This window comes from Ctenocephalides felis, unplaced genomic scaffold (genome assembly GCF_003426905.1).
Source record: "Ctenocephalides felis isolate EL2017-DRISC unplaced genomic scaffold, ASM342690v1 CF-g0.4_SCAFFOLD_03570, whole genome shotgun sequence".
Taxonomy (NCBI): domain Eukaryota; kingdom Metazoa; phylum Arthropoda; class Insecta; order Siphonaptera; family Pulicidae; genus Ctenocephalides; species Ctenocephalides felis.
The window spans coordinates 8805086-8820069 of record NW_020539724.1 but is presented as its reverse complement, the minus strand read 5'-3'; positions in this window follow the sequence as shown (position 1 = coordinate 8820069).

Genomic DNA, 14984 nt, shown 5'->3' with positions numbered 1-14984 from the left:
TATTGCGAAACGTATAATTAGAAGGATTCATTAAGTTGATTTGCTTTTACGCGTTTGGCTGTCATTCATTTTTCTGATCGTGCAGAAATTTGCGCGTGTGGTCCAGGGAAAACAATTTGCAGTAATGAAAAGATCAAACTTAAGATGAAATATTAAATATAATTTTTAATGCAAAAACAGTTCATACAATACTGTTCTTACAAATTGTTCTCACAACTGTTTTGGGAACATGGTAATTTAGTAGTAAATCGACTTATGGTTTACTAATTGAAAGGCAGTAGGGTTTTACTTTTTTTTAATTCGACCACTTTTACAAAAAAAATTTTTAATTAAACGTTCAGAGATGCTAAAATTTGAAGTTGTAGTTTTTTCTTATACTTTTTTTCTAATATTTGTCTTAATTTTTATAAAAGAATATATATATATATATATATATATATATATATATATATATATATGTTAACCTGAAAAAAACTAGATGTAGCAACTAAAAATTTGGTGATTCAGGCCTGATCAAGTAGAACATTTTTTTCCGAATACTTGTTTCAAAAATAATTATGGCTTTTTAAAGATATTTATCTATTTTCCTACATTGTCAACCTGTAAAACACTATTTGTAGCAATTAAAAATTCAGTAAAATATATCAAAATATTAAATAAAACTTACTAGATTGTTATATTACTGGTAATATCTGTTCGCCTTCGTTTCTTGTCTAAAAAATCAGTCTTCAATAATAAAAATTTTGACAAACTTTTGGTGATTTTGCTAGACTTTGACCTAAAAGAAACTAGCTATATCAATTAAAATTTTGGCAAGCTATATCCAAATATTAAATGATATTTACTAGATTGTTTTACTATGCTTCTATTTTGAAATTATTCTTACCATTCGAAGTATATCAACCTTGAAATTATAAACTTTCCAGCACGACTTTTATTATTCAAAGTTCTTTTTTGCTATTTTACTTGATTGAAATGGATTGTAGTTGTTTATTGCGCAATGAAATAAATGTCATGTCGATTTAAAGTCGATATTTTTTTATTTTAAGAACAGCAATTCAGCGCATGATCTTTGTGATGGGATTTTTGTTAGATTTATTCATTATGGCTGTTTTCATATATCATACTTTTCATTTATTCTATAATAATAAATGGCAGTCTGTCCAAAGGCATGTCCATGGCGTGAGAGAAACCACAAATAGATAATTTTCTTATCCTTCGTCGTCTATCATTCTTATTACCACTATTGACCCCCCATTTTTACACTTTTTTATGTATTTTTCTTTCCAAACTTCTGCTCCCATTCATCCTGATCCAGTGCTTTAGCTTTCAGTTCCCTATATTTTCTCTTCTCGCATAAGTAATCAATCATTTGCATTCTCCTTCTTCCCATTCCTTTCAGTCCTTCTTATTCTATACTTCTATATTTTGAAGTAAATATCATGACCGCCTCATACAAGAAGAATTGAAATGGATTGAAAATAGAGGGAATTAAAAGTCGAAGCGCAGGATGGAAGCAGAAGTTTGAAAAGGAAAAGATATAAAAAGTGTAAAGGGGGGGGGGGATGTGATATTCAGAATTACCCCCTCTCACCCACCAAACCTCACGTGTATTTTTAGTTATGGAAAAAATGATAAAATTTTCGATTTTTTTTTAAATTGTTTGGATTTTTTAAAAAAATCTAGATAAATAAATACACGTGATATTTTACTATACCCCTCCCTCCCCCACGTGATATTTCGTGATTTTTTGTCAAACCCCCCTCCTCTTAAAAACTTCACGTGATTAATGGACGCCCCCTAATGGGAATAATAGACGATGAAAAATGAAGGAATTATTTATTTGTTGTGTAGTCTATATACTATATAGACTACGCATAAAATAGAACAGTGGTTCACCCCTGGGTTGCCCTCTCAAGAAAATTACTAGATTAGGATGTACAAAAGCTCATAAAACACGTAGATCTGATCACTATTAAAAAACTGTAGAAGTAAAATAGTAGATCTTATGATTATAGGTTGTTGCCAGAAATGAGTGCGGATTAGATTGGAACCAAACATTGTCAAAATAAACCCATATAATACAGTAATAACTGACCTTACCCGAAGGTAAATTGTTTAGCCTACTGTTTATAAATATATTTTTTCATTTTTTCCTCAATCGACGTAAGCGGAAGCGTTGCAATTAGCACGTCAATCCATCTCAAGAGTCAATAATATCCTTCGCATTGACGAGTCAATTTCCATCCGGCGACGTTTATCTGACGGCGAGAGGCCACGAGCCTCATTTTCTTGTTTGCTGATCGTTTTATGCTTTTTTTCTGTATTATTTGTTTTTATTTTGCTGATGATTTCACAACGTTGTTGTTTCTTCATTACAGCTAACAACAATAACGTATATTTTTTCATTTTTTTGTTTTGGTCTCGCATCTCCCACGATCGAGTGAGAATGGACTTAGAAAACATTATTTAGATTTGATGAACATTTGGCAAAATCATAATTTTGGTATATTGTGAATCTTTGTTATTCAATTCATTAAAAAAAAGAAATAACTAAGTTTCAAGTTTTTCCTTAAAAATACAGATCTAAATAAGAGTTTTTGTGATATTAATTAATGTCTAATAATATCACAATCAAAGAATGAACTGCCATTAGCCATTTGATGTCTAACTTTTGGAGTGCTTAATTATTCCTTTAACCGCAAGAAATCATGTCTATTCCTCTTTTATGTCTATTATCTTAGACATAAATACAGTTACCAGTACCGATTTTTTGAACAAATATGTCAAGTTAACAAGCTAGGAGTAAAACGGCCTCGGGATGTTCACGTACCAGAATTATATGTATTTTTCATGTCATGCCTTTCGTCAATTACGTGGGATGAAGATATCTCGCACGCACTTTTCTGTAAGTATGATAATATACTTATTTTAAGTATATGTTGAAACGTCAATAATAAGAAATAATTGAAGAAACTAACAGAAAAAAAAATTGTGAAAGATCTAATAAAATCGCACTTGTTTGCTGAGAGATGCAAGGTTCATCTACTGAGACACTGCATTTCACAATTATACATATGTGGAATATTTAAATTATGAAATTTAATTACTATGATAGTAAAATAATTCACCTAAATCAATAAAAACTTCTATGATTCCAGCGTTGCAATTTAGTAAATTAAATATGTGATACGAATATGTCTATTATCATTGTCCAAGTTTTGAGGTACATTTCAATTTCGAATTAATTAAAATTACAACGCCGTTCTGGTGCGCATTGTAAGTCGCAAAGAAAATAAAAAAAGGAACACACGGAATTATACGGCATTATTTAATACGTCATAAATTAATTAAAAAATCATTCGACACGACTTCGGCTCCGATGAGGTTCGAAACCGTCCGCCATAAAAAAGTTGGCGATACAAAAACCACCATACGAGATATAGAGAAGATTTTATAAGTATTTCTCAGCCTCGAGGCCATGAGAACATTTTTATTCGACGATGTTGGACGTTGGACGATGGACCAATATCTATATAGGTACTACATATGAGAATCACACATCGAGAAATAAAATAACGCTTGTCGAATTAACGAGTTCCAAATTGCACGTGGATCCTTGTCTTGTTTATGGAGAACAAACTTTAGCTGATTGCGAGATTGTCTGAAATTCAATAAATGTTTTGTAAGAAATTTTGTCAGAAAATTTGTAGAACACTCATGGATCATTAGTAGAAACATATCTAGTAACATCATAAAAAATTTTTATATATAAATCAACTTATTGACTTATTTCCCACAACCATGTGTATAATAGTCTTAAAAACAAAAAAATTTTTTTCGAAAAGCAATTATTTTTGTACAACCAGCAGAAAGTTCTTTGAATCATTCAAATCGGACGCTTAGGTCTCTCAAAAACTGCCATTTTTTTGCACATTCAGCTCTGTATCTCCGAAACCGCTGTACCTGCCTTTGTCAAAAACTAATCACCCCTTCCCCCCATCATTACGAATTGAATATTTTTTAGATCATTCAAATCGGATGCTCCTATCTCTCAAAAACTCAATTTTTCTTTTCTGCATTCTTTGGTCCGTATCTCCGAAACGGCTGGACCTGCCTTTGCCAAAAACTAATCAGCATATCTCTCTATCAATAGGAATCGAATGTTTATTGAACCATTCAAATCGGTTGATCCGTGCGCCCGAAAACGTGGACGATAAATTGTATCCATACATACATAAATACACACACACATCCATTTTTTCTGAGGTATGCCAAAAAGTTCAGAAACCTTCAAAACGTGAAAAAATTAAAAAAAAATTAATTTCGATTTTTTGACGATGACAATAACTTACCCTACGGAAAGTTAATAATAAACCTTATATTTCTATATTTGTTGAAGAATTATTTTTCTAGAGTAAAATTTCAAAATCTTAGAGCACTAGAAATATCAAATTGCAGCAATAGCATAAGTGTGTAATTGCTCTAAACAAATACCTAAAATTTACTCAAATTTCTTCCAACTCATCAGAAAAATTAAACTCGTCCACCACCCATGATTAATGAGTTAGCATCTGCAGACACCACACGTAGCCTTGTTTTAACTCGTCTTTAACTCCAAGAGAAGTGCTCTCGTGGATGATCCTCGACGGACGATATTTCTTCTAATAAGCGTCGCTCATCAGTAATAATAACGTGACCGTTCCTCGTCAGAATAATATCTCACACATATAACTCTCGGTCTCACCGCGGGATGCTGATTTCTGGGCGCCAAAAGACCGTGCGATGGGTGGTCCACCGAATCTAACTCGTACGATATTGAATCCACTAACAAGTATTCGATATATGAATATACAGTATGTATATATATATGCACGATCATTTTTGTTTTACTGAGAATTATGGTTTACATTTTACACGAGGCTTTAAGTAACTGGGTTTATAGAAACTTTGGATCTCTTAATGTGCGAGCAAAATACTGATACTCTTTAATTATTTATTTATTTATCTAGCAATATAAACATTTCATATATATCCATATCTCAGACAGGCAGGGGTGCCTGGTATAAGAGATTATGGACATATTATTTCATTTTAAAGTATTGCATCTATATAAGAAATCAAGTATAAAAGTCATATTTAACTAATATGGTCAATTTTGTTTATATATGTTAAAGTTATTTAATTCAGTTTTAAATTTGTTCAAGTTATTCAAGTTTGTCAATTTTTTTTTCGATAGGTAATTTGTTGAAAAGGCTGCTTGCACTTCTAAGGAGGCTAGTACGTCCTTTATTTGATTTAGAGTGTTTACAATGCTTAACTTTACTGATTTTTGACAAATCGGTGGTTGGCCTTTTTAACCCCGGACCTTCATATATTACTATCTATTCTGCGATAAATTCTGGGAAATTATAACTGGAAAAATGTTATTCGACAAAAGGTCCATTTGATCGATATAATCCGAATTCCGGATAATCCGAATTCCGGATAATCCGAATTCCGGATAATCCGAATTCCGGATAATCCGAATTCCGGATAATCCGAATTCCGGATAATCCGAATTCCGGATAATCCGAATTCCGGATAATCCGAATTCCGGATAATCCGAATTCCGGATAATCCGAATTCCGGATAATCCGATTTCCGGATAATCCGATTTCCGGATAATCCGATTTCCGGATAATCCGAATTCCGGATAATCCGAATTCCGGATAATCCGAATTCCGGATAATCCGAATTCCGGATAATCCGAATTCCGGATAATCCGAATTCCGGATAATCCGAATTCCGGATAATCCGAATTCCGGATAATCCGAATTCCGGATAATCCGAATTCCGGATAATCCGAATTCCGGATAATCCGAATTCCGGATAAACCGAATTCCGGATAAACCGAATTCCGGATAAACCGAATTCCGGATAAACCGAATTCCGGATAAACCGAATTCCGGATAAACCGAATTCCGGATAAACCGAATTCCGGATAAACCGAATTCCGGATAATCCGAATTCCGGATAATCCGAATTCCGGATAATCCGAATTCCGGATAATCCGAATTCCGGATAATCCGAATTCCGGATAATCCGAATTCCGGATAATCCGAATTCCGGATAATCCGAATTCCGGATAATCCGAATTCCGGATAATCCGAATTCCGGATAATCCGAATTCCGGATAATCCGAATTCCGGATAATCCGAATTCCGGATAATCCGAATTCCGGATAATCCGAATTCCGGATAATCCGAATTCCGGATAATCCGAATTCCGGATAATCCGAAGTCCGGATAATCCGAATTCCGGATAATCCGAAGTCCGGATAATCCGAAGTCCGGATAATCCGAATTCCGGATAATCCGAATTCCGGATAATCCGAATTCCGGATAATCCGAATTCCGGATAATCCGAATTCCGGATAATCCGAATTCCGGATAATCCGAATTCCGGATAATCCGAATTCCGGATAATCCGAATTCCGGATAATCCGAATTCCGGATAATCCGAATTCCGGATAATCCGAATTCCGGATAATCCGAATTCCGGATAATCCGAATTCCGGATAATCCGAATTCCGGATAATCCGAATTCCGGATAATCCGAATTCCGGATAATCCGAATTCCGGATAATCCGAATTCCGGATAATCCGAATTCCGGATAATCCGAATTCCGGATAATCCGAATTCCGGATAATCCGAATTCCGGATAATCCGAATTCCGGATAATCCGAATTCCGGATAACCGAATTCCGGATAAACCGAATTCCGGATAATCCGAATTCCGGATAACCGAATTCCGGATAAACCGAATTCCGGATAATCCGAATTCCGGATAATCCGAATTCCGGATAATCCGAATTCCGGATAATCCGAATTCCGGATAATCCGAATTCCGGATAATCCGAATTCCGGATAATCCGAATTCCGGATAATCCGAATTCCGGATAATCCGAATTCCGGATAATCCGAATTCCGGATAATCCGAATTCCGGATAATCCGAATTCCGGATAATCCGAATTCCGGATAATCCGAATTCCGGATAATCCGAATTCCGGATAATCCGAATTCCGGATAATCCGAATTCCGGATAATCCGAATTCCGGATAATCCGAATTCCGGATAATCCGAATTCCGGATAATCCGAATTCCGGATAATCCGAATTCCGGATAATCCGAATTCCGGATAATCCGAATTCCGGATAATCCGAATTCCGGATAATCCGAATTCCGGATAATCCGAATTCCGGATAATCCGAATTCCGGATAATCCGAATTCCGGATAATCCGAATTCCGGATAATCCGAATTCCGGATAATCCGAATTCCGGATAATCCGAATTCCGGATAATCCGAATTCCGGATAATCCGAATTCCGGATAATCCGAATTCCGGATAATCCGAATTCCGGATAATCCGAATTCCGGATAATCCGAATTCCGGATAATCCGAATTCCGGATAATCCGAATTCCGGATAATCCGAATTCCGGATAATCCGAATTCCGGATAATCCGAATTCCGGATAATCCGAATTCCGGATAATCCGAATTCCGGATAATCCGAATTCCGGATAATCCGAATTCCGGATAATCCGAATTCCGGATAATCCGAATTCCGGATAATCCGAATTCCGGATAATCCGAATTCCGGATAATCCGAATTCCGGATAATCCGAATTCCGGATAATCCGAATTCCGGATAATCCGAATTCCGGATAATCCGAATTCCGGATAATCCGAATTCCGGATAATCCGAATTCCGGATAATCCGAATTCCGGATAATCCGAATTCCGGATAATCCGAATTCCGGATAATCCGAATTCCGGATAATCCGAATTCCGGATAATCCGAATTCCGGATAATCCGAATTCCGGATAATCCGAATTCCGGATAATCCGAATTCCGGATAATCCGAATTCCGGATAATCCGAATTCCGGATAATCCGAATTCCGGATAATCCGAATTCCGGATAATCCGAATTCCGGATAATCCGAATTCCGGATAATCCGAATTCCGGATAATCCGAATTCCGGATAATCCGAATTCCGGATAATCCGAATTCCGGATAATCCGAATTCCGGATAATCCGAATTCCGGATAATCCGAATTCCGGATAATCCGAATTCCGGATAATCCGAATTCCGGATAATCCGAATTCCGGATAATCCGAATTCCGGATAATCCGAATTCCGGATAATCCGAATTCCGGATAATCCGAATTCCGGATAATCCGAATTCCGGATAATCCGAATTCCGGATAATCCGAATTCCGGATAATCCGAATTCCGGATAATCCGAATTCCGGATAATCCGAATTCCGGATAATCCGAATTCCGGATAATCCGAATTCCGGATAATCCGAATTCCGGATAATCCGAATTCCGGATAATCCGAATTCCGGATAATCCGAATTCCGGATAATCCGAATTCCGGATAATCCGAATTCCGGATAATCCGAATTCCGGATAATCCGAATTCCGGATAATCCGAATTCCGGATAATCCGAATTCCGGATAATCCGAATTCCGGATAATCCGAATTCCGGATAATCCGAATTCCGGATAATCCGAATTCCGGATAATCCGAATTCCGGATAATCCGAATTCCGGATAATCCGAATTCCGGATAATCCGAATTCCGGATAATCCGAATTCCGGATAATCCGAATTCCGGATAATCCGAATTCCGGATAATCCGAATTCCGGATAATCCGAATTCCGGATAATCCGAATTCCGGATAATCCGAATTCCGGATAATCCGAATTCCGGATAATCCGAATTCCGGATAATCCGAATTCCGGATAATCCGAATTCCGGATAATCCGAATTCCGGATAATCCGAATTCCGGATAATCCGAATTCCGGATAATCCGAATTCCGGATAATCCGAATTCCGGATAATCCGAATTCCGGATAATCCGAATTCCGGATAATCCGAATTCCGGATAATCCGAATTCCGGATAATCCGAATTCCGGATAATCCGAATTCCGGATAATCCGAATTCCGGATAATCCGAATTCCGGATAATCCGAATTCCGGATAATCCGAATTCCGGATAATCCGAATTCCGGATAATCCGAATTCCGGATAATCCGAATTCCGGATAATCCGAATTCCGGATAATCCGAATTCCGGATAATCCGAATTCCGGATAATCCGAATTCCGGATAATCCGAATTCCGGATAATCCGAATTCCGGATAATCCGAATTCCGGATAATCCGAATTCCGGATAATCCGAATTCCGGATAATCCGAATTCCGGATAATCCGAATTCCGGATAATCCGAATTCCGGATAATCCGAATTCCGGATAATCCGAATTCCGGATAATCCGAATTCCGGATAATCCGAATTCCGGATAATCCGAATTCCGGATAATCCGAATTCCGGATAAACCGAATTCCGGATAAACCGAATTCCGGATAAACCGAATTCCGGATAAACCGAATTCCGGATAAACCGAATTCCGGATAAACCGAATTCCGGATAATCCGAATTCCGGATAATCCGAATTCCGGATAATCCGAATTCCGGATAATCCGAATTCCGGATAATCCGAATTCCGGATAATCCGAATTCCGGATAAACCGAATTCCGGATAAACCGAATTCCGGATAATCCGAATTCCGGATAAACCGAATTCCGGATAATCCGAATTCCGGATAATCCGAATTCCGGATAAACCGAATTCCGGATAATCCGAATTCCGGATAAACCGAATTCCGGATAAACCGAATTCCGGATAAACCGAATTCCGGATAATCCGAATTCCGGATAATCCGAATTCCGGATAATCCGAATTCCGGATAATCCGAATTCCGGATAATCCGAATTCCGGATAATCCGAATTCCGGATAATCCGAATTCCGGATAATCCGAATTCCGGATAATCCGAATTCCGGATAATCCGAATTCCGGATAATCCGAATTCCGGATCATCCGAATTCCGGATCATCCGAATTCCGGATAATCCGAATTCCGGATAATCCGAATTCCGGATCATCCGAATTCCGGATAAACCGAATTCCGGATAAACCGAATTCCGGATAAACCGAATTCCGGATAAACCGAATTCCGGATAAACCGAATTCCGGATAAACCGAATTCCGGATAAACCGAATTCCGGATAAACCGAATTCCGGATAATCCGAATTCCGGATAATCCGAATTCCGGATAATCCGAATTCCGGATAATCCGAATTCCGGATAATCCGAATTCCGGATAATCCGAATTCCGGATAATCCGAATTCCGGATAATCCGAATTCCGGATAATCCGAATTCCGGATAATCCGAATTCCGGATAATCCGAATTCCGGATAATCCGAATTCCGGATAATCCGAATTCCGGATAATCCGAATTCCGGATAAACCGAATTCCGGATAAACCGAATTCCGGATAAACCGAATTCCGGATAAACCGAATTCCGGATAATCCGAATTCCGGATAATCCGAATTCCGGATAATCCGAATTCCGGATAATCCGAATTCCGGATAATCCGAATTCCGGATAATCCGAATTCCGGATAATCCGAATTCCGGATAATCCGAATTCCGGATAATCCGAATTCCGGATAATCCGAATTCCGGATAATCCGAATTCCGGATAATCCGAATTCCGGATAATCCGAATTCCGGATAATCCGAATTCCGGATAATCCGAATTCCGGATAATCCGAATTCCGGATAATCCGAATTCCGGATAATCCGAATTCCGGATAATCCGAATTCCGGATAATCCGAATTCCGGATAATCCGAATTCCGGATAATCCGAATTCCGGATAATCCGAATTCCGGATAAACCGAATTCCGGATAATCCGAATTCCGGATAATCCGAATTCCGGATAATCCGAAGTCCGGATAATCCGAAGTCCGGATAATCCGAATTCCGGATAATCCGAATTCCGGATAATCCGAATTCCGGATAATCCGAATTCCGGATAATCCGAATTCCGGATAAACCGAAGTCCGGATAATCCGAAGTCCGGATAATCCGAAGTCCGGATAATCCGAATTCCGGATAATCCAAAGTCTATATATTTTTTTTTATTGTTCGAACAGCATCAGAACTCCTATATGTTCTATAACCTGTGCATTTTCATATTAACCAGTTCTATAACCAGTGCATTTTCATATTAACATTTCAAAAAAGTTGATATTTTGAGTCTCTAGTAACACTTGCTGCCCGTTTACTAACTTTTTTGTATATAAATAAAACTACAAACAAAACTACTTACTACAAATTTATCATAATTAAATAATATTTGCGTAAAACATCCTATTAAACGTAATTGAACATCATCTGTCAAAAGCGTTTGACATTTCACGAAATTGCCACCGGCAATTGTTTTATTTAAATTACGCTTCAACAAAAATTTTCAAATTAAAAATGTAAAGTTTCTACGCGGATTTGAAATAATTTCTCACCTTTTGGACTTTCTCTCGATTGGCACGAATTTTTTAAGACTAAGACTGGCCAAATCGATTCAGCCGTTTTCGAGTTTTATTCGGACATTTGAAAGAGAGCTCCATTTTTATATATAAGAATATATATATATATATACATATATATATATATATATATATATATACTAGCTGACCCGGCAAACTCGAAACTGGCAGGTGGCAAAAAGATTTAAAGCCTTATTATAGTTTTAAAGGTATTTTACAAAATAATTACATTTTTAACTAATGCTTAAAAACTACCAACGGAAGAAAATACTTTTATTATGTATTCTCAAAGATTACCGTTTATCTCCCCCATTTCAAAGATTACCGTTTTCAAATCAAGCTTGTAGCTGGCTATAAATCTTTTTTCCTCTACTTTCAAATATTGTTGTTAAACAATGCTAAACTTTACTGATTTTTGACAAATCGGTGGTTGGCCTTTTTAACCCCGGACCTTCATATATTACTATCTATTCTGCGATAAATTCTGGGAAATTATAACTGGAAAAGATTACCGTTTTCAAATCAAGCTTGTAGCTGGCTATAAATCTTTTTTCCTCTACTTTCAAATATTGTTGTTAAATAATGCTTAACTTTACTGATTTTTGACAAATCTGTGGTTGGCCTTTTTAACTCCGGGCCTTCATATATTACTATCTATTCTGCGATAAATTCTGGGAAATTATAACTGGAAAAGATTACCGTTTTCAAATCAAGCTTGTAGCTGGCTATAAATCTTTTTTCCTCTACTTTCAAATATTGTTGTTAAACAATGCTTAACTTTACTGATTTTTGACAAATCGGTGGTTGGCCTTTTTAACCCCGGACCTTCATATATTACTATCTATTCTGCGATAAATTCTGGAAAATTATAACTGGAAAAATGTTATTCGACAAAAGGTTCATTTGGTCAATACCAAATTTAGGTTCTGAATTTAAATAACATAAATAAAAAATAATATAACAACCTAGAAAATGTTTTATAAATACCAATGAGCATATAATTATACAAATAAGATCTTTCAGAGCACCGTGTTTGAGAAAAATATGCCAAAAATGCATTTTCATATTAACATATCAAAAAAGTTTATATTTTGAGTCTCTAGTAACACTTGCGGCCCGTTTACTAACGTTTTTATTAGTGATGTGCCAAGTCGAATCAAGTGATTCGAATCATTCGAATCAAGCCTTTAACGACTTGATTCGAATCAGATTTTACTTGATTCGAATCAACTCGTATCAAGCCGCGAAATATTTACTGTGATAAAATATGTATTAACACGAATTTTTCATAAATATAAAATTTTTCATAAATATAAATATAAAAAAAATGTTTTAATTTAATTCAATATTATAATAATATAAAAAATAAATATCATAAATATAAAAAATAAATAATGAATTAAATCATGCGAGCCACCCGACTTTAATATGCTTAAATGTATCGGCAGACTCCAATCGTCTTTATATGACTTTAACCGCATTCATCGACTAGCTATATCATTCGACTTCATACGGCTCAAACCGAATCAAGCGGCGATATGAGTTATTCCGACTTCATGAGTCAAACCGAATCAAGCGGCGATATGAGTTGTTCCGACTTCATATGAGCCAACTCGAATCAAGCGGCGATATGAGTTGTTTCGACTTCATGACACAAACCGAATCAAGCAGCGATATGAGTTGTTCCGACTTATGAGCCAAACCGAATCAAGCGGCGTTATGAGTTATTCCGAATTCTGATTCGAATCATCCCGACTTCAAGCCGTTCGAGCGATATGAGTTCAAGCGATATGAGTTAACCGTATGGGCGATACAATGCGTCGTCGTTCTTGCGTGTTTATTTATTTTACGAAGAGCTGAGAGCGATTTTGTTCGTGAAATATCAATACCCAATTTTGATAATAATTAAGTGTTTTAGATCTTAAATGTTATCAGAATAAACCACTCGAAATTATGAAACGAGTTTCGGGAATCTTTCAATATAATTCTCTTTTGAAACAATTACTAAACACCAGAAAGTCAGTAAATAATATGTTAACTTCTAATTATGTAAGTAATGGCAAATTCACATTAATTAAATTAACTTTCAGCTCTCAGTTTATATGCGATCCTTTACTGATTACATAGTAAAATAAACAATCGACCCATGATTCCAAATATTATTTTATATACTTTAGTGATGCACAATTGTTTGGTAATCTATTATGGTAAATTAATTTGAAGATATGTTTCAGCCGTCTTCAAAATTATATCATTTTTAATAATTTTCAAAATATACTTTTTGATAGTAATTTATGATTACAATTTCTACTTTGTCGGTTATATTGGTTGAACTGACAATTTTGATTATAAATTTGGATCACTTTTACTAAATTAATACATCCATGATTTTTTTTTGTCCATATATATACTTGATTCGAGTTGATTCGAATCATGATTCGAATCAGGTTTTTTTCTGATTCGAATCATTCGAATCGGGAATTTTTCGAGTCGGCACATCACTAGTTTTTATATATAAATAAAACTACAAACAAAGCTACTTACTACAATTTAACTATAATTAAATAATATTCACGTAAAATATCCTATTGAACGTAATTGAACATCGTCTGTCAAAAATGTTTGACATTTCACGGATTAGCAACCTTCCATTGTTTTATTTAGATTACGCTTCTACAAAAATTTTCAAATTAAAAATAAAAAGTTTCTACGCGGATTTGAAATAATTTCTCACCTTTTGGACTTTCTCTGGATTGGCACGAATTTTTCAAGACTAAGACTGGCCAAATCGATTCAGCCGTTTTCGGGTTTTATTCGGACATTTGAAAGAGAGCTCCATTTTTATATATAAGATATATATATATTCGATATATATATATATATATATATATATATATATTTGACAATTATCAGCATTTTTATATCATAATTTTGATCTAATATATAATTAATAGGTTTTGCTTTTTATTTAATCTCATTTTGAAAATTTTATGAAAATTATAAATAAATAGGTATCTGATCGATTCCCAGTTTAACTCTTATATTTATATACTTTTATATTTATATATTTATTTGATATTAAACAAAAAAATATAAAAATACAATATATAGAAAATTCTAAACAGTATTATAACTATGACATAATATGTTTGAAAATAAATATGCATTATAGCATAAAAATATTAAAAATGATAAAAATATATTGTGTTAGCTGAAATATGGTTTTACCTGCACCATTTTAGAACCATTGTGAGACCTTTACCTGCACCTTTTTAGAACCACTCATATATACTTCTTTTACCCATGTTCAAAACCTTTTAACTTGTTCTGGACAGCAGGATGGCAACCTTAGACAAATATTGACAGCTGTCATTGCACTCTCTATATTTACGCTAGATGGCAGAAGAATCGTTTCCAATGACGTTTCTGTTTATAGGTTATATTATATATTTGTGCAATGATCTTCGAACAAATAATTCTTTCAAAACACAGCTGTTTAGAAAAATATTATTATGACGTTTGCAAATAATAT